At 42.3% G+C, this 22,240-nt stretch overlaps 1 long non-coding RNA gene across 1 annotated transcript; it reads right to left on the bottom strand.

Annotated features, from left to right (window-relative positions):
- Nucleotides 1–5,426: 5,426 nt before the first annotated feature.
- On the bottom strand, nucleotides 5,427–14,543 carry LOC126932025 (uncharacterized). The gene is made up of 4 exons (XR_007718087.1): nucleotides 14,427–14,543; nucleotides 7,470–7,681; nucleotides 5,778–5,872; nucleotides 5,427–5,641 (listed from the first exon to the last, which is right to left on the bottom strand). It is a non-coding gene; the product is annotated as an uncharacterized LOC126932025 (long non-coding RNA).
- Nucleotides 14,544–22,240: the final 7,697 nt, after the last annotated feature.

A 22,240-nucleotide genomic window follows, 5' to 3' on the forward strand; every position in this document is an offset into this window, starting at 1 on the left:
TCTTTTCTATTTGGAATACCTATTAATACCTATTATTATCACAAGTTAAAGCCAGTATCTCAAACTTCATTTTCCAATTTCTCTTTCTTTCTTTCTTTGGGAGACTTAAGCCAAGTTCTTCCTGTAGCCTGTCAGACTGTTCACAGGTAACAGCGCTCTCCTGTGGCAGGAACTGCAGAACAGCTTGCTGTAAGTCTCATCTGTCACATAGTTCATTATCAGAAAGTTTAATATTTTTCCTCGGGAATAAGAAGTTGTACTTCAGGAAAAAAAATAGAATAACCTCCCAAATAATGGTTCATAATCTTCTTAAAAAGCCAACCTTGGTGAGGCTAACATTGCCATTTTCAAACTGATTTATTCTACCTAAGCTCCTCACCCAGAAATTACCGAACACACACACACACACAAAAATACAAAAATGTTCATAAAACAGACTAAATGGTATGCATGTATTTTTAGGTTTTGCTTTATGCTGCCCTTAGATGCTGTCACAGAGGATCTAGTTGAACAATAAAAATATTAGAGATGCAGTTATTTTTACTGAGTTGATTGGAGCAAGCAGTTTGTAGCCTCAGAATGTAGCAAAGCTACCTAGATACTGTCGAGCTGGTAATCAAATACTTTTTTATTAACATCTTAGTTTCTAAACCATAAAACTTGACTACTGACAGTTTCTTTCATTTCTGTTTCAATGGATTATATCCTATTTGGACTGGATCATTCCCACTGAGCCTCTGACTTCACCCTTTTGTTTGATCTCCAGCCTCCATACCCGCTTCCTGACAATCCTTCTGCCCAACTGCACCAGATTGATTCCTAAATGATCTCTTTGATCATGTCACCTTCCTGTTCAAAAATATTGATGGCTCAGTATTTCTCCATGAAGTCCAAACCGCTCAATGTAACACCAGCTGACATCTCACTTCTCTCATACACACACTCTGCAGCCCAGCTGAGTGGAGGTATCCACCACTGCTGTGCCTCATTTGAGAAGAACTTGCCCTCCACATCTTTGTTGAAGTTTTAAGCTTCCTTTAAGGTCCAACTCAAACGCTGTCTTCAAGACATAACAGTGCCATTGAGGTTATCTGGGATAACATGTGGTTAGGAGATCTCTCTGATCATTAATTCTTCAAAAATAGCTTACACTATCTGTAGCTATCAGTAGAGGGCCCCCAAAGTGACACCTATTAAGTGCCTGTACTCTTGCATTATGGGTCCTGCATTTGCATCTTTGTTGTTTGTTGGTTTTTTAATCTTTCCCAGTAGAGTGTAAGGTCCTTACATTGAAGCCAGCATCAGTCTCCTTGTTTATCACTATATACCCATGGTATAGCACAGTATCCAGCACAGAGTAGGTGCTCAATAAATGTTTCTTAGCCCAAATTACAAAGTTGTCTGAAACTTTAATAGTGACATTAATTTTAGCCTGATCTGAAGAATCACTGTTTTTAAAATATTTACATTGACAACAAATCTTCTTATTTCCTCTCTTACTACATTTTTTGTTAATTCAAATTTTTGTGGTTTATGCTGTGAATTTCGTTTGCTTACGGTTGTCATGTATTCTATGAGAACAAGCAAGTTGTCTGTTTTACTTATTTATTTATTTTTATTTTATTTTTAGATGGAGTCTCACTCTGTCACCCAGGCTGGTGTGCAGTGGTGTGATCTCGGCTACTGCAACCTCCACTGCCTGGATTCAAGCAATTCTCCTGCCTCAGCCTCCCTAGTAGCTGGGATTACAGGCGCACACCACCATGCCTGGTTAATTTTTGTATTTTTAGGACAGACAGGGTTTCACCATGTTGGCCAGGCTGGTCTTGAACTCCCAACCTCGATTGATCCAACTGCCTCAGCCTCCCAAAGTGCTGGGATTGTAGGCATGAGCCACCGCACCTGACCTATCTGTTTTACTTTTTAAAAAAACCATGCTTGACAGGTTTTTAGATTGATCCCCAGCCCTACTACCCAGTAAACCAATGGTTTAGCAATGGTAACATAGAGACCTTCAGCTTTTCAGCCTAAGGCTTTCAATTTTTAACCGCTATAAGACTTAGCTTGAGCCATGAGAAGAATTTACCTTAGTTTTCTTAAGGGTTTCTAGCCAATAATGTTATCCATATGTCTTTTTAAAGCCTTAAATGGAATTGATGCAAATTCACTAGCATCCATTTATTTCAGTTCTGCAAAACCAAATTAGTAGAGCCATGGCAGCCAAGGTCATACTGTTTATTCCAGAGACTTCTTTCCCCTATGTGCCTTTTCAAGCTCCCACAAAGGACTAGTAGTGTCATATTTGCCCAAAGTGAAAGCACAACATGAGATTCTTGTGGTAATCTGTGCTCTCCTCCCTCTCTCTTTCCTTTGCCCACTTCCCCATTCCCCGTTCTCTCCCCATCCGCTCAGCCATCAATGAGTTCCGTTCTGTCCCCACCCTAATAACTATAAATGACACCAATGCCCAGCAAGGAGCAAAGGTCAAACTGCTCTCCTGCATTCTTTATTTTTCTACCAAGATTGCAGGATTTATGTGGCAACAAAGGATAAAGAACTGGGCAGCAAATACAAATTGGTAAATTTTAAGAACAGAGGGATTAAAACACAGTGCCCATCGGGAAAAATATACATATATGATCATTGTTTCAAGTCTTGAAAAAGAAGTAATCTTTGCTGTGGTGAACAGGCAAATAACAACAACAGATTCCTGAGGGAATGTGATAGGCTTTGAATCAAATGAGTACAGGTCATGGATTTCCAAATATTTTTCTAGTGTGTCCATTACTTTCCGAAAGATCCATCTCTCTGCTGTTGCTGTTGTCACAGCTACCAGGTTCTCCAAGCAGAAGGAGGGAGAGAGGCTCCTGCAGCTTCCCCAGGGCAATTGACCCCTCCACCCACACACCTTCATAAAACATTCAGAAACCTCTCTGCTCAATTATATGTGCGTATACCACTGCACAATAACTCTCCTGGCCACATGTTATCCCAAATAACCTCAATGGCATTGTCATGACAGACTACGAACAAGGCATGGGGACTCAGCCAGGATTGTGTCATAGGGTTTTGGCAATAAAGAGGGTTTTGGCCTGTCTTGAAGCCAGGAGTGATTATTTCTACTAATAATAGCTATCATTTATTAAATTCCCACCAGGTGCCAGCTGCTTGATATATGAAATAATGATGAGAGGTGGTAACATTTATTGAGTTGCTCATTATATGCTAGGTACTGTCACAGATTTGTAACATGTATTTTCTCATTTAATGCCTACTCCCCCCAACTACCCTAAAGGCTATATATTAATTTTTTAGCACCAGTAAATAGATGAGGAAACTGAGGTGCAGACAGTTTAAATAACCTGCCAAGGTCACGCAAGTAGTAAATGCTGGAGCTGGGACATGAAGCCTGGAAGCCCACCTCCAAAACCACACCCTTAACCATCATGTTAAATTACCTTCCTGGTTCAGTTACTTTTAATCCTCATCAAAGCTCTGCTTTATACCCAGTTCAGATGGGAAGCTGAGGTTCAGAGTTGTTAATTAACGTGGGTAGCAGCTGGGGTTCTGTTCAGGGTCATGAGACACCAAAGCCTGGGGATGCAAGGTACAGAGCTCTATCACCCCAGAAGCTTCTGTGGCTGTCTAGCCTTGGACAAAGGAGTTAAGTCACTGAAGTTTTCTTCAAGAGCTTCCACCTTCTATCCTTCCCATGTTTGATCCCCTTTCCATCTCTGAACTCTCCCCGAGGCCCATCTCCCGCTGCCACTACCCCCACCCTCCCATTATAAAACTCTTCTTTGTCTCCTTCCTGAAGGGGTCTCTATAAGGGAACTCATAAATTAGCCCTTCCTAATTTTTCATGGTATAATATAGCACTTTAGAGTGCTGACTCTGCTGAAAATGCAAATCTCAGGCCACACAGACATAGTGGTCCTGACTCAGCAGAGCTGGGTGGGCCCAAGCATCTGCGTTTTTCAGTAAGCACCCCATGATTCAGATGTGGGCAGCCCAGCTTGATTGACTCTAGTCCAGTGTGTCCACACCTTCTGACAGAAGGTTTGCATCAGAGAAAGGGACTTTATGTTGGGAATTTCAGGCCAGGGCAAGTGGGGCCTTTGGGTTTTGTGTTTGTTTGTTTGTTTGTTTGGGGATTTTTTTCTTTTTTTCTTTTTCTTTTTTTTTTTTTTTTGAGATGAAGTCTCGCTCATCCAGGCTGTAGTGCAGTGGCGCAGTCTCGGCTCACTGCAACCTCCACCTCCCGGGTTCAAGCGATTCTCCTGCCTCAGCCTCCCGAGTAGCTGGGACTACAGACGTGCACCACCACGCCAGGCTATTTTTGTATTTTTAGAGGAGATGGGGTTTCACCATGTTGGCCAGGCTGGTCTCAAACTCCTGACCTCAGGTGATCTGCCCACCTCAGCCTCCCAAAGTGCTGGAATTATAGGCATAAGCCACCACACCTGGCCAGCCTTTGGGTTTTGTTTTCCTCTGGCTATCATATTGGTCAAATTTGGGTATACATTTTACTTAGGTAAATTTTAAATCGAAGGCCTTTCAAACACTCTTCTCTTAAATTTAAATAGTTGGTCTTTTAAAAAGATAGAATAAAATTAAAACCTCCAGTTTATTACCACAAAGCTTACTAAATAATAACTTTTCCTTTATTTGGTCATTAAGTAGATGCATACATCACACAGGTGAAATAAACAGTGTTGGAATTCCTTTTATGCTGAAACCAGGCTTCTTTCCAGGTGTTTCAAAGGGTGTGTCCTGAGGAATAATGTATAGTTTTTAAAGACACAATTTCTTTTTTCTTTTTTTTTTTTTTTTTGTGTGTGTGTGTGTGTGTGTGAGTCTCGCCCTGTCACCCAGGCTAGGGTGCGATGGTGCGATCTCAGCTCACTGCAACCTCCGCCTCCGGGGTTCAAACAATTTTCCTGCCTTAGCCTTCCAAGTAGCTGGGATTACAGGCACCTGCCACCACGCCCAGCTAATTTTTGTATTTTTAGTAGAGACAGGGTTTCACCATGTTGGTCAGGCTGGTCTCGAACTCCTGACCTCGTGATCTGCCCGCCTCAGTCTCCCCAAAAGACACAATTTCTTTACTAATACCTTAAAAGTTATGTTTTGAAAAAATTGAGCATTTTTCTCTGTAGTATTTCCATGAACTTTCTTCCAATAAGATTTAGCATGAGAAAGTTAAAAATATTAATGATAAGAAAATATATAGAAAGTAGAAAAAATAGAGGATTATTTTTTTAAGCCTCAAAAGGTTGAACACGAAGCGTTTTGAACCATTAGACACCACATAAAGGATGAAGAGTCCCACCCCAAGGGGACTTAACAGTTGGCAAAGACAACCATAATGTCATAAATAAATTAAGCTAGAATAAATATGAATGCATGCCCTACCTCTTTTATTTTAAGTGCAGAGCTTTCTTGCAAAATTCTTATTAGTAATAAATTCCCTTTGCTACCATGGTGACCTTATAGTTTAAAATGTTCAGTTCTTTTTTCCAGCCAACTTTGGATGTGTTCTGAAGGTTTTATCTGAACTTTTTTTCCAGATACTGTACTCTTCTGGTTGGCATTTGCATAGTCATTTGCATAATGTTATTCCTGATAAAGCTCTGGTTCTCTGAAGAAGAAAATTAGCAATTATTATTTTGCCATGGAATGAATGATAGCTCAGAATGTAAGCTACCAACCTCGTTTAAAAACTTTTGAAATAAGGCAAAAAATAATATGAAGACACGTAGGATTAAAAAAATTACCATCTCACCAAGCACGGCACAGGCTGCTCTTGCAGTGATTAAGCGTGTCCACGGAAGGTCTGGAGGCAGGGGTGGAGGGGCCAAGTTGTCAGTTGCTAGAAAGGCAAAAAGAGCAGGCAAATGATTGGGAGCAAACCATTTAATGAAGGCTTTGTTAGCATATAGGACTGCCATGCTATATGACAGCTGGCACTTAAGAGGCTCATTATTAAGGCAACGTAATTCTGTCCACCTGCAAGCTTGGGAAAAGGGCAATAATGGCTCACTATCGCCCAGAGCAACAGTGGCTCTAATTACAATTTTCCCTAGTGAAAGACACTGCACATACATGCTGCCCACACCCGTACAGGCACCCATTGTTGTTTAGAGTAAGGGAGGATGTTTCTTTATCTCCACACTTCTCTTAGATGACTCTACATCTTCTTACAGCCGTTAGGGAAGGCCGCTCTTGTTCCTGAGAAAGAAGTGCCCAGCTGCGCTTTCTCCCCAGGGTTACGATAACAGCACATCAAGTCACATCATTAACAGGACTGACACAGAAGATGGGGTGAGGGAGAGGGCTTCCAGCAAAAGCTCATCAGTGTCATCTCACACATACAAAATATTAAACAACCTTAGCATTTTTTAGTGGGTTGAAAAGGTCAAAGGTCAGGAACACTGATTTATTTATAGGATTATAGCAAAGTCTTTCATAAGAGGGCCCTTAAAATTTAAATTTTGTCTTATAACTGAAATTATAGAACAGTTAGAACATGAAAATAAATGAAAAGAAAAAATCTCTACTTCCACTACCCAAGTGCTCTGCTTGATGCTTTCACACCTGGTATCACAGGTCCATGCATCTGCTTGTATTAACAGCTGATATTCATGATCAGTATTTTGTCTTAAAAACAAATGAAGAGTTTTTATGTGCCAGGAAAATCCATCCATACTCAGTTTTGAAAAAACAAAGAAGCTAGATACCCCATTGACCCTGATGTGATTATTACATGATTATTACACATTGTATGCTTGTATCAAAATCTCTCATATCCATAAATGTATACACCCACTGTGTACCCATAAAAACTGTTTTAAATAAAAAACTAAAATAAACAAAGAAATAAACTAGCCTCATGGCACAAGGAAGACTCAGTCTGTGTCTTCACCCTTACATCCAAGAGTTGAAGAATAATGCAGGAGTAAGAGGAAAATCAATTTTAAAGAAGGAAAACAACCACACGAATCTGTTTTAATTGTCTACATCATTTAAACTCAGCACATTACATTTATTTTGAGGTTTTGGCACATTTTATGCAATTTTACTACTTAAAATTTAAGAGGACAACTCATTGGCTATTTCAGCATTTAGTTATTTATAGGTACACAATAAAAATTAAATATTTGTCCAAACCTACCCAAATGAATTTATAACAACTGCACAAATATCTTCCATTATCATCCAAAGTAGCAGGCCTATAAAATTTCATTTTATGTCTTTGAATCGGAATAGGATATAAATCATAGTACAGTTTTTAAGAATTCAGATTTAGACAGAATATATTTTTAAAAACATGAAAATGCTTATGATATGTGGGGGGAAGTACATAAAGCTGCGCAGTGACAAGGTATTTATTTTTAATTGTATCAATGCAACCCAGGTGTCAGCTGATGCCTCCTGCCTTTAAGATTTAAATACAATTGTTTTCACACCTTTCCAAATTTCATGGGGAGCTTGAGGTCGTCTCCAAAATTCCTGTGCATCCTGGGATGTACTTTGTCACTGTCACTTGTGGTACCAGGTTTCTTCTATTAAACTTGACCTCATGAAAACGTCATCATCCATGGCACTTCTCGACCCCCTTCTTCCACCTTGACGCAGGCGTGGAATTCAGCCATTTTTATTTTCCCAAAACTCGTGAAACCTTAGGGCATGAGGCAAGACAACACAGAGTTGGGGTATCCAAGAAGATCACATATCAGGAACACAAGTTCAAATGAAATTGTTTGTAAAAGTTCTCTACCTGCCCTACTGTAGGAATCTCTCGTATTGAATTCAGGCAATAGCTTTCTGGCTGGCTGCTCTGCTCGCCTCTCCTCTCATTGTCTCTCTTTCCTCCCTTCTCTTCTCTTCCCAAAGCTACACTCATTCATTTCACGTGGAAGGCAATTTCACTGTCTCTGCTGTTTCCTTCTAAATGTTCCCTGGAGCCTCATTGTCTCTATATTAGAGACTTATTAAGCACTTTTCCTAAACAATATACCATCTTCTTCCCCCACTTTGTCCTCTCCCCCACTTCCTCTGCCCCCTTCTCCCTCCCTCTCTCTCTCCACACACACACACATGCATACATGCACACATACGTAGTGTGATAAATATTCATTTTTTGGATTACATAAAATTGCTTGTATAGTTAGAGAACATTATTTAACGCACGTATTTTGGAATAAAGATGTAATGGGCTTTCTTCTCTTTTTTGGTCTGGAGACTGCTGGCAAAGTTGCTTAGGGAAGGCCCATTGTTTGAATGTAAAGTGTCAGTAATAAACACTGTTTATTCTTTATAATTTCCTAATGCCAAGAAAGTTGTACTCTTACGAGGTTTGTTTCTTTTCTTTTCTTTTTTTTTTTTTTTAAACTAAGAGGTGTTTCATTCAAAGTTCCTATAGGTGTTGCGGGTGGTTATTTCTGCCAAGTTACATTACAAATTGTTGAGAAGGGGTCTAGATTATAAATAGAATCCCCAAAAGAAAGGACCTTTCAAAAAAGAAAACATATGTACATGTACTCACATATCCCAAACCATAAAACAGGTACTTTTGATTGCCAACACAATGGCCATCCCCTACTCTGCTCCTTTTTAAAAATAATGTCAGAGGTCTTATTTTATTCCTGAGACTACTCTCCTCCCATGTGATTCAGGGATCAATCTTGATTGGTCTAAGCCAATTGTGGTGGTGCAATTTTCCTTGCTGGCACATTTTAAGCATGTGCATGTGATCCAGTTCTGACCAATAGGCTATGAGCAAATATTTGCTCGGGGTTGGGGGTGGGGGTTAAAAAGTGGTTTCTTTACTCTTGAAAGGAAAAAAAAAGCTCAAACAAGAGAGACTCCCTTCTTCTTCTAGAAGTTTTCATGTCTGCACACAACACCTGGTGCTGTGCCAGCTGTCTTGTGTCTATGAGTATGGGAAGCGAGGAGATGACACTGCCAAGATGAGATGGCAGAGTGAACACACAGAAAAAAAAAATGGAATCCTTCATGACATCCTTTCACCTCTGAATTAAACAACTGAGCTACCTGAGCACTTATTTTTTCTTAGGAAAAATAAATTGCCCTTCTTATTAAACCAGGTGAGTTTGGATTTTTTGTTTCTTGTGCCAAAAGCATCCTCCTGATGTATTGTGTTCAAGCCTATTGACTAAAACTAAACCCCTTTAACACAATATTTATACTGAATCGATGTGAACTTCTATCTCAGATATGCCATTTTCTTTTTTTTTTTTTAATTTCATTTTTTTTCTTTTTTGAGATGGAGTCTCACTCTATTGCCCAGGTTGGAGTGCAGTGGTGCCATCTCAGTTCAGTGCAACCTCCGTCTCCCAGGTTCAAGCAATTCTTCTGCCTCAGCCTCCCGAGTAGCTGGGATTATAGGCACATGTCGCCACCTCGCCCGGCTAATTTTTTTGTACTTTTAGTAGAGATGAGATTTCATCAAGTTGGCCAGGCTGGTCTCAAACTCCTGACCTCAAGTGATCCACCCACCCCAGCCTCCCAAAGTGCTGGGCTTACAGGTGCGAGCCACCGCGCCTGGCCCAGGCTGTCATTTTCATCTACATGCTTAAAGATGCCTCTTTCACCACCTGGAATTGCTCTGTTTACGTTGCCTTCCTGGCAATTAATAACAGCTATTTTGGCTCAGAAAAATCAACAACTGGACCCTGTGTTTTCTTCTCCATTGTACCAAACAGTCCCCAGAAGAGGAAGAGTGCTACAGAGAAGACGAGCTGGTGATGTCCCAGGAATGGCTCCCTTTGACTCACAGCCAAATTTATGGGAAAAAGAATCACCAAAGCAGTCAAGGTTCCATAGTCCGATGAAGGTCACTAACAGCATCTTTTTATTCTGTCTTGTATGTGGACCTAAATTTGGTTCAAAGATAACAGAAAGACATTTTATAGGAAATTGACAAAGACACCATAGTAAGTATTTAAAAGACGGACTTGTTTCATACGTGCCTCTGTTACCCTATCCTTTCTTGTTGTCTAGCCCCAGGGGTTTTAGGATCAGCAATGTGGCTTTGTCATGTCCTGATCATGCTGGTTTGTAATATCTGTCTTACTAGCAACCGGCACCCAATGGAATGGGTGTGGTTAGAAGCAGTAATGGAACAATCCTGACAAGAGGCATTTTCCACACCTCCTAACAGGGGAGTCCCAACGCCCGTCTTGTAGCATGAGTAATTTCTCTGTGTTATCCAAAGTATTCTATTTAAATGTTTAATTTAACCTTGCAAATAATTATGAAATACAAGCCACGCCACATACAGGCTGATTATTTTTCAAAATATCACAGAAGGGGGAAAAAAAAACCCTATGGATTATTTACGTCTCTCTCAGCTCATCTCCTGAAGGCCAGAATTTGAGAGAGCAATTTAATATGTGCTTCTGTTATTCTTTGTTCCTAAGTCTCCATTTAGGATCATTGATATTAATCCAACTTAAACCTCAGCAATTGCTTATGTGACCTCAAGCAAGTTGCTTAACCTCTTTAAGCCTCAGTTTCCTAGTAAAATTAGACTAGTAATTTTATTGCAAAAAGTAAGATAATGTTGTAGGAGTTATTAAGAAATTATTTTAGGCAAATAGAGAGGAAAAGGGGTCCTTGGAAAGTTTTCATTTTTTGAAGCATCTTCGGAAAAGTCTCTTGTAAAGCCCCAGCTCTTACAGCCAGGCCAGCAACCTTTGATATACAAATGCTGGCCCTTAGAAGGGGTCCACCCAACATGGCCAGGCTGGCAACCTTCCATAAGCAAATGCCAGCCGTTAGAAATTGGGTCCACCCAACATGGTGACTCCTGCAGCCTTCTTGCCCTTGCCCCACATGTGCCTGCCAACATGGCTGCCCCCACATATCCCCACATATGTAGAACATCGTGGTGCCCTGCATTTGCATATTAGAAGGCTAGGGTAGGAGGGCCATTTTTTTCACGGGCTACGTGAATGACATGCCTTGTCAAACCAACCCCCTGAGCCCTACGCAAATCAAACATCGCCTCCTCCAGCCTCTTCATAAACCTGACTGGTTTCTGTGGCAGGTGCGGTTCCCTCTCTTGGCTTTGGAGTCCCCCTCCTTCTGTCTCTGTACAGGGGCGCTTCTTCCTTCTCCCTTCCTTCTTAATCCTTCTTGCCTGTTAAATTCTCCGCTCCTTAAAACCGCTCCACGTGTGTCCGCATCGTCTTATCTAATTCGATGTGAGACAAGAGCCCTGGTGTTCCTCCACTCACCAGAGCCTTATCAATAATTTAGGTGTAGTGTTTGGCCTAACGCTTTGCGAAAAGCAAATGATAATAAATATCAGCTTGTTACTGCTGGAAGTTATCCGCGTTACGGGTGGCAAATCCCTATGGGTCTGTAGCAACCTCAATTCTTGACTCCTCAGAAGAAAGAATTCAACTGAGGGGCACAAGGCAGAAAAAGAGACTGAAGCAAGTTTCAGAGCAGGAGCGGAAGTTTACTAAAAAGCTTTAGAGAAGAAAGGAAAGTACACTTGGAAGAGACCAAAGCGGCAACTTGGAGGTCAACTGACCCATTTAACCTTGAACCTAGGATTTCATACGCATTTCACTTCTGGCGTTGTGAGCCCCTTTTCCCTTGATTCTTCCCTTAAGGTGAGCTGCCCACATGCGAGGGGCGCCTAGGAGGTGAGCACGTGGCGTGTTTACTGGAGTTGTATGCATGCTCACCGGAGGCTTTCCTCCCTTTTCCAGTGGAAAGCCGGGAAGGTGGTACTCCACCATTTTGCTTCTTAACGTGCATGCTCGAGACCAGTGCCCAATTGCCGAAAGCTGCCCATTACCAGTTTCAGGGGTTTTTATGTACAGGGAAACTGCCTCTCCCTGCAGCGCTGGCTGCAACCAATTATTATATTAGAGAGGTAGTGTTACAACTGCCTGAACATCATCCAATGATCACCTGACATTCCTGATGAGTAGAGATGCCCCATCCTGCCCTGCTGATGCCCGACTAGCTACCTTCTGTAACAAGCTGTTGTGGTCTTGTATCATTGTTGCTAACAATTCTGCAAAGAACTTTGGAGTTTGGCTGAAGAAAAATAAATTTAGTTTTGTCATGGCCCTTCTTTTACCTTCCTTATGTAAACCAAAAATAAAATTATAAGCCCCCCGCCCCCCCAACCATCTGAATGGACTTCCTTCTCGGCCAGGGTGGTCTTAAATTTTAACCTGAGAGACTGGTTCAGGCCAGGACAGGAAGTGGGGGCTGGACAGCATTCATTATAGCTCACCGGCATCAACATCAACTCAGACCTTAAGTCTGGTAAGAAGCATTTACAGGCCAGGCACGGTGGCTCACACCTGTCATCCCAGCACTTTGGGAGGCTGAGGTAGGCAGAGCACAACGTCAGACGCTCAAGACCAGCCTGGCTAACATAGTGAAACCCTGCCTCTACTAAAAATACAAAAAAAAAAAAAAAAAATTAGCTGGGCATGGTGGCTTTCTCCCGTAGTCCCAGCTACTCGGGAGGCTGAGGCAGGAGAATCACTTGAACCGGGGAGGAAGAGGTTGTGGTGAGCCCAGATCGGGCCACTGCACTCCAGCCTGGGTGACAGAGGAAGACTCTGTCTCAAAAAAATTAAAAGCATTTACAATTCATTCTCTCTGAAGCCGGCTGCCTGGAGGCTTCATCTGCATGATAAAACTTTGATCTCCACAACCTCTTATTACAACCCAGACATTTCCTTTCTATTGATCCCAGGTCTAGATAAGCTCAACCAATTGTCAACCAGAAAATTTTAAAATCTACCTATTAACTGGACCCCCCCCGCCCCCCGCCAACCCCCACCACCTTTGAGTTATTCCACCTTTTCGGACCAAACCAATGTATTTCTTAAATGTGTTTGATTGGTCTCTTGCCTCCCAGAAAATGTATGAAACCCAAGCTGCACCCCGACAACCTTGGGCACATGTTCTCAGGACCTCCTGAGGGCTGTCATGGGCCATGGTCACTCATATTTGACTCAGAATAAATGTCTTCAAATATTTTACAGAATTTGACTCTTTTTGTCGACACTAAACCATAAAATGGCGAGGATATTCTGTCTAATGTTGAAGAATTAAGTAAAACTAAATCTTTAAGCACTAGATTTTACAGGCAGAATTTTGGTACTATAAAGTGTTAGATTAAAAGTTTATTTCTAAATACTTGTTCATTTCAGAAAAGTAAAGTTTTTTCTTTGATAATTACAATACTGCTGTCTTTTCTTGCACAAAGACAGACAATGGAGAGATAAGGTAACAAGAAGTCCCCATAAGTTTTCCTTTTATTTTAGTAAACTCTGTACAACCAAGAGGCAAAATTAATTCCACAAGAGGGAGACAGGTCCATGCTGAATTTCCTCAGGGAAAGAAAAAATAAAAATGAAATTATGATTCTGTTCGAGGACTTCTTGAAATTTCCAAAGACATTTTAGGTTTTGTCATATTTTTAAAGGGGTCATTTGTGTGCTCTTTCCTTTTTCTCTCACCTTTCAATGAGCTATTAGAGAAACGGGTCCTGTCTAAAGAGAGCCAGAAATTGAAACCTGGCTCCCAGGCAGACCTTTCAACAAAGGCCACAGCCATCTCCCCACTGGCCTTTGCTCCTCCAACTTGACATATGACACCAGTCCCACCAACCATCGCTTTCTGTGGCAACCAGCTTCCGTTTCTTCCCTTCGTTTTCTGGTCTCTCCCATGGCCAGCCCCCTCTCCTTCACCGGGGGGCTGGACGGCAAGGCAGGGAGGGAAGACCTGAAGCTGCGGCTGCTCTGGTGTGTTTCTACCAGACGCCTGGCAGCCTGTGAGCCTCCCAGCTGGCATGCGAGTGAGGAGACCCGGAGCTCGGTGTGGGGAGGACAAGAGACCTACACGCAATGGGATCCCAGGAGATGAGCAATAACCCCACTTCTGGCTCAATCAGCCGTGTTTGGCCTGTTTCCCCAACAGCTATAATTTGTTTTGTTTCTGTGCCAGAGTGGGCTTCCCCAGCATGGGAAAGGATTCATTTTTGGTTCATCCCCACAGTTTCCAGAAGCCTCCCTACTTCAAGCTGCCGCAGCGTATGCATCTCTACTGAAGGATAATAAAGTTGTCTTTGGAAGGAGCATTCCTGACTCAGCCACTTCCTACCTGTGGGGCTTTGGCCTCAGATTCACCTTTCGTTGTGTGGGGATGATAACAGTCTGCAGAGTATCAGGATTAAAAGAGACTAGACAATTCTGTGATTTTCAAATTGTGCCCTGAGGAGCCCTAAGGTTCTGGAGGACATATCTAAAAAAAAAAAAAAAAAAAAAAAAAAAAAAGCTGCTCTGGCAATGCAGGGGGAGCTCCAGCAGTTCGATATCACACCCTTCACACACACACACACACACACACACACACACACTTACTTTAATCACAATAGCTGGTTGGCCTTGCCTAGAAGAGCTTGACCCTCTCCAGATTACAATCCTCCTCTTCTTCCCTGTGCTTTAGAGCTGGCGTTTCTAATCACTAGCCTTACGCGGCTATTTTCAAATGGGGCTTCCCTGGAGCTGCACTGGGGTTTGGATCCACAGCCTCACATCTACCCTGCTCCCGCCCCTTAACCTCACAGGGCAGCTCCGCTTTTCTCTGTTTTATGTAATACGTTGTGGTTCTGAGTAGCATTGGTAGGGAGGCAGCAGTCTAAAGCTCTCAGTCTGAGAAGCCCCTGGTGGAGGGCATCTGGAAGCACTCAGGGGAGCAGTAGTGATGAGGCATGAGGCCAAAAAGCATGGGGACTGTGAGCAAGAATTGGTGGGGCTGGGGCTGCCTCAATGCAATTGGCGTGCCAGCACAAAGCTTCCAAATACTTCTCAGTCCCAATACTTACTACTTGCCAACTGCCTGAGACTGCTTTCTTTCTTGGTTTCTGCCAGTTTCAACAAGAAGGAAGAAGGAAGCTGTTTGGCTTAAGCCAGAACATCACATGTTGTGGGAGCAGCGGCCCAAGGAGTGGATGTAGAAGCCCAGGTGGCAGAGTGCAGCTGCCACCCACAGCCAGCCCTGCCTCTGACAGGGGATACAGCCGGCTGGCGTGAATGGTCTATGCCACCGTGCCATGTGAGGGACAAGGAGACTCCTCCTCAACTGTAAAACACACAACACACCACACTCACGTATGTGACACACATTTTATTTTTGCCTCTAGAACTTTCCTGTCATTTTACTTTATTTTTATTTGAATTTTTTAATTTTGCCACCCAAAATGTGAAATTATGTCACCCAAAAGGAAGAAGCAGTGCAAGTGTCTGTCAACAGATAAATGGATAAACAAAATCTGTTTATGCATATACATTCAATGCTACATTATTCATCCTTAAGAAGGAAAGAATTTCTAACACATGATACAACGTGGATGAACCTTAAGGGTATTATGCTAAGTGAATAAAACGGTCACAAAAGGACAAATATAGTATGATTCCACTTATTCGAGATATGCAGAGTAGTTGAATTCATACAGACACAAAGTAGAATGGTTGTTGTCAGGGTCTAGAAAGAGGGAGGAATGGGGAACGTATTAGTCCGTTTTCACACTGCTGATAAAGATATAACTGATACTGCACAATTTACAAAAGAAAGAGGTTTATTGGACTTACAGTTCCACGTGGCTAGGGAGGCCTCACAATCATGGTGGAAGGCAAGGAGGAACACATCACATCTTACATGGAGTCAGCAGGCAAAGAGAGCTTGTGCAGGGAAGCTTCTGCTTTTAAAAACCATCAGATCTTGTGAGACTCACTCACTATCATGAGAATAGCACAAGGAAGAGCCACCCTTGTGATTTAATTATCTCCCACTGGGTCCCTCCCACAACACTTTAGAATTATGGGAGCTACAAGATGAGAGTTGGGTGGGGACACAGAGCCAAACCATATCAGGGAAATAGTGTTTAATGGATGCAGAGATTTAGTTTAGGAAGATGAAAGAAGTTCTGGAGATGGATTATAGTGATAGCATACAACAATGTGAATGTGCTTTAATACTACCGAACTGCACACTTAAAATGGTTAAAATGGTAACTTTCATATTATGTATATTTTGCCACAGAAAAAAGAATTTTTTAATGTTTGATTATGAAATATTTTAATCATACAGAAAAATACATAAAATATCAGCTACTTGTGTAAGTCCTTGGATTTAATAGGCACATTTTGTCATGTTTCTTTTTTTTAAGAAATAAATCATCACGGGTGCAGCTAAACCTTCCCTCCTCGTTCCAGTTGCATTCATCTTTTTCCTCCTTTACTTGTATATTTTAACGTTTTACTGTATAATAATACACTATTTTGTGGGATGTTTTAATCAGACAAATAATAATATATCTTCCACTTACTTTTTGTTGTATTTTTGGAAATCGTTCCACATTGACCTATGTAGTCCATTCATTTTTAACCTCTGAATATTATTCTGTTGTTCGAATCCCCCACTGATGGACATTTAGGTTGCTTCCACTTTTTTGCTAGCACTACAAGTGCTGCAGTGAATACCCTGTGAATGTCACCCTGAGTGCATGTGTAAGAGTTTCTCTGGTGCACAGTCCTGCAGTGGAAATTTTGGGTGGTAGAGGACATGTGTTTTCCACTTCACTAATATTGTCAAGTTGATCTCTGAAGTGGTTGCACTATTTGAATTCCTACCTTCACTGAAAAAGATCTCTTGTTTCCACCATTGCCCTCAACAAACTTTGGAATTGTTACTTTTTTTCCCATGCTAATGGATGTGAAGTGATATCTCACTGTGAGTTTAATTTGCATCCACCCTACCACAAACATCAGTGAGAGTGAGCAGGTTCTCACAAGCTTACTGGACATTCCAGTTTCTTCTTTGAAAAATTGCTTGCTTCCTGAACAGTTATGTCCAGAAGGCCAAGGATAGTCTGTGTTATTTATAGTTGTATGTTCATTACCTAGCACAGTGCCTGGCACATGATAGGTAGGCATCATTATCTACTGAATGAATGAATTGCCAGGCATACTGATAGGTGCTAAGTAAAAATATTATTTAAAAAACATTAATGACAGTAGGTGCTATAAATACTCCCGACCTTGAAGTTCATAGAAGTTAAATAATTTGCCCAGGCCACACACTTATTACACGGTGGAACCTGGACTCTAACCCTGCTCTGTCTCATGCCAGAGCTCACACCCTTAACACTACAACATCCTGCCTCCCCTCGAAACTCAGATGGAAGACAAAAGAATAAAGAACAAATATATGAAGGATCTTTAGTGCTGTTAACAATTCTTTGTTATAATTTAGTTCCTTTATCTTGATTAGATCTCTCAAAATACAAATCAATTTCAATGTCTGAAAGTACAGTTGCTTTTGGAAAGTATCAAATGATTTTCTTAGTTTGGAGGCCTTGTACCAGGCAGAAAAAAAAACAAAAACAAAAACAAAAACTGCTCCTCTCATTTAAAAGAAAAGTTGGCACCAACTGCTACTGTTTCTAGATCATTTATATCTGTAACCCATACTTTTCACCCAAATAGTAAGCACACCCAACAGCCTATAAGATACCTCTTAGCTCACCTCTCCAAAATTGAATGCAGTCACCATCTCCCCCAAATCTGTTCCAGTCACAGCTTTCCCATCCCAGCCAATGACAGTTGTTGACAGCCCCACCCTTTCAGTTGCTCACAACAAAAACCTGTGCTCTTTCCTTCCCAGCTCACATCCCTCCCCTCAGCAGATCTGCTGGCTCTGCCTTAACAACACACGCAAAACTCAACCACAGCTCGCCACCCTCCACTTTCTCTCCCTGGTCCTATCATCTTTGTCTCTGTATTCATTTCCTAATAGGTGCCCCTGTTTCTTCCCTTGCCTCCAACCATCTATTGGCAACACAGCAGTCAGAGTGATCCTCTTAACATTCAGATTATGTTCCTCTTCTGCTCAAAAGCCTGCAGTGACTCTCCATTGCATTCAGTTTAAAAACTAGGGTCCTTCAAAGAGCCTCAGGCCCCACTTAATCCTGCTCCTCACTCCTTCCCTGAGCTCATCTCCTATCACTCTCCCCTCATTTGCTTCTCTCTAGCTACAATGACCTCCTTCTTGTCCCTTTCATATGCCACAGCACTCCTCCCATAGGGCCTTCAAGAGAGCCCAGAGAGCTGCTCCTCACATAGTCATGCGGCTCTCTTCCTTTCCTCCTTCAAGCCTTCGCTGAGATCTCACATTTCAAGAAGTCCTTCCTGAATACCTGCTTCATAGCTTGATTCTTCCTCCATCTCCAACCCCTATACTTCCAATCCCCTGCTCTAATATTTCTCTTTTCCAAATCATTTATCACATTCTAGCATGACATGTTATCAATATCATATACTTCATCAATAATGTCTGTCGCCCACCCCGACACACACACAACTGTAATATAAGCTCCTTCAGGGCAAGAATAATTTTCATTTTGTTTACTGATGTATTCCAAACAACTAGAACAGTGTCTGGCATTGTTAGCACCCAGTTATTTGAATTTAACAAACAGTGTTTGCATATCCAATAACCTTCCTCTTCATCCCTTTCTTACTAAGAAAATTTCAGGTTTTTTTTTTTTTTTTTTTTTTTTAAAGTCTCACTCTGTCACCCAGACTGGAGTGCAGTGGCATGATCTCGGCTCACTGCAACATCCACCTCCCGGGTTCAAGCAATTCTCGTGCCTCAGCCTCCCAAGTAGCTGGGACTACAGGTATGCGCCACTATACCTAGCTAACATATTTGTATTTTTAGCAGACATGGGATTTTGCCATGTTGGCCAGCTGGTCTCAAACTCCTGGCCTCAAGTGATCTGCTCTCCTCTGCATCCCAAAATGCTGGCATTACAGGCATGATCCACCGCAACCAGACAGGAAATTTCAGTTTTGATGGACAGAAAATATCAGCCCTTAAGAACGAATCACAACCTTTGCCAGTAACTGGTCCTGAGGTAAGCATGTGGCCCCACTTTCAAAACTCTAAAAGTTACATATCAAAAATTCTATTGCAGCCGGGCTAGAGGCATGTGACCTTGGTTTTATCAAGTAGATTTAATGGTGTTAGATTTGGATTGTGTATGTGATCACTATGGCTGATATCCTGGCATCCACGGGGGTGAAAGAATCTGGTTCTCAGGAATCAGCTCAGGTGGGGCTCTGGAATTATAGCTGCTGCAAGGTAGGTGGTAATCATAGGCGCACTTCATCAATAATGGCCCTGTGGTTTCATTGCGCATTGTCCTCTAGAGGCCGTTGCCCTAATTGCATTGTTCCTGGTTAAAAAGACTGTTTCCTGGCTTTCCAAGAAACTCTATGAACTATTTACTATGCTTTAATAGGCCTTTCCTTCTTAAATTAACTAGAGTGGATTTGAATGTCTGCAGCTAAGAAATGTGATTCCAAGATAGTGCCATTGAGGACATCATTCATTAAGTCTTCAAATTAACCCTGGGACTCATTTCCTCCAGATTTCTTACAACAAGATACTCAGTGTCATAGTGATTTAGTAAAGAGTTAGTGTATTTTCTTACACTTTCAGTTGAACACAAACTGTTGTAAGTTGTACGTGGTTCTTTACTCCTTCATGTGCTCTTGTTTTATTCTGTCTTGCTCTTGTTTATTCTCTTGTTTTATTCTGTTTTGCTTTTTGGTTAAGAAAAGTGAGGACACGGCCGGGCGCGGTGGCTCAAGCCTGTAATCCCAGCACTTTGGGAGGCCGAGACGGGCGGATCATGAGGTCAGGAGATCGAGACCATCCTGGCTAACACGGTGAAACCCCGTCTCTACTAAAAAATACAAAAAACTAGCCGGGCGAGGTGGCGGGCGTCTGTAGTCCCAGCTACTTGGGAGGCTGAGGCAGGAGAATGGCGTGAACCCGGGAGGCGGAGCTTGCAGTGAGCCGAGATCGCGCCACTGCACTCCAGCCTGGGCGACAGAGCGAGACTCCGTCTCCAAAAAAAAAAAAAAAGAAAAAGAAAAGTGAGGACACCTAACCATGGATGGCCTGGAATGTGTGAGAATGAAACAGAAAGAGAGCTGAAATTTTCTGCCTAATGGAATCAGAAGGACTTGCATTTCTGTCAATAGCTTGAAGTAAGAAGTGAAAGATGTGTGTAGGTTACAAAGAGAGAAAGAATAAGGCACTTCTATCTAGTTTATAGAAAGCTGGGAAGAGCATCACTGCATATCAACAAGAAACAAGTGCAAAAGCAACAAAATAATAATTTTCTTGAACCTCGTTGAGAGCATAGGGAAACCAATTAACCTAAAATGTAAGGAAAAACAGGCCCTTCAAGAAGATGGGATGCAAGCATTGGCTCAAGACACAGCAAGGAAAAGGAACTGGTTGCCATCCACACAGGTAAGCTAAAGTGTTTAATAACCTGCTAAATGCCAATTCTGACAATTCCCAGGAATAGGAATTCCACTGACTCACGGTAAGATTGTAGCCCCACACAGGCTCCTCTCCACAAACCTCCACCTCACACCAGGCACTCAGAGAAAGGTTGGGGGCAGGGTGGGAGACCTAGCAAATCTCATTTTGTGGTGGATGTCTAGAGGAGAGGAGTGGTGGCCACAGTGGGAAAATCCACAAACCCTGTCTGGAGCCATCGCCCCTATGGAAAGAAAGCCTTAAGTTGCTAGGTGAGTGGGAGTAGCCCAGTCAATCCCAAGATGCAGATGAAACCCACTGGGGTAGCAGAAGGTAAGAGACACCCTCAATATAGCATTCAGATCCTAGGCCATTAGAGGACTTCTATCACTGGGGAAGTGGCAGGAAATTTTCCCCCTCATAATTCTTTTAAAAAATACAAGGCAGTTTGGCTGCTGGTGGTAAAGAGGCAGGAGCATGAAAAACCTTTTTGACTCCCAAGATCCAGTGAAACAGGTTTTACCTAAGACTGCAGTTGGATGAAGGCAATATAGGACCACTCCCTGCTCCCCTCCACCATTAGGCTAACAAGCACTGAGTAGTAAGCATAGCCATTTGCTGATGTGGCAAAGACAGGGTATGAAGAGAGATCCACGCTGAGGTGTAGATATATGAAGAAGATATAAGCTAAAGGTAGAAAAAGAGCATTGAGAAAATCTCTCTAATAAAGACAAGAGACAGGGAAATAATGGGTAGAAGAGGGTGGTTCCCTGGCAAAGGCCCCACCCTCAAGCCTGGAAACCTACAGCCCTAAATGGGAATAGGTATTTCTGCTTTCATGCCCAAATGTGCCTTTTGGCCCACCACGTCCCCCTATCTTGTACCCATATAAACCCCAAACCCCAGGTTCCATGAGCAGACAAGCAAAAGGGCAGCACAGCACAGAAGAAGAGAAGAAAAGGAGCACCTGAATGTTGAGAGGAGTTCAGATGGGGATTGTCGGAGAGGAGATCAGCTGCAAGACAACTGAACTCCAGGGGAAGATCATCTTCCCATTCTATCTCCTTTCCAACTCCCCATCCATCCTGCAGTGAGCCACCTCCATCCAGCAATAAAATCCCTCACATTTACCATCCTTCAATTTGCCTGTGTGACCTGATTCTTCCTGGATGCTGGACAAGAACCTGGGTACCAAGAGACCACTGAGCTGGTTAACACTTAGGCTGTCTGCAGATGGCAGAGCTAAAAGAGCATTGTAACACACCCAGTGGGGCTTTGGGAACCACAAGCACCCACCCCTAGATGCTACCATGGGGTCGGAGCTCCAAAAGCACTCACCCCAGCTTGTGCACCTGCCTGTCTGTATGCTCCCCATCCCATAAGGGGCTTGAGTGCATGGTGACTAAACAGATGAGCGAGCCACATCCCTGTCACACATCCTGTGAGGGGATCAGGGAACTCTCCCATTTCATCTCCAGCCACCCAGTCTCTACCCTAAACACAAGATAATACTAAAGGAATTTAAAGTTGGTGGTACACTAAGGTAATCACAGCAACAATAAAACCCAACCCAGCTCAAACTCTTAGATTGATTCAACTCCCCACGTGAATGGCCTACCAGTTGACGAGGCATGCTCATTTTTAGGCATAAATTCCATTTAACTCAGCCTTTCCCATTCTATATGTCATATCCAAAATTAAAAAAAAAAGTTACAAGAGAAAACAAACCATGAGATAAAATAATTAACAAAACCAGGCACACAATATCAGACAGGAAATTTAAAATAACTATGAAAAGAAATTCAGATACTGTCAGTCACCAAAACAAAAAACTGGC

Source organism: Macaca thibetana, chromosome 12 (assembly GCF_024542745.1).
Source record: "Macaca thibetana thibetana isolate TM-01 chromosome 12, ASM2454274v1, whole genome shotgun sequence".
NCBI lineage: Eukaryota > Metazoa > Chordata > Mammalia > Primates > Cercopithecidae > Macaca > Macaca thibetana.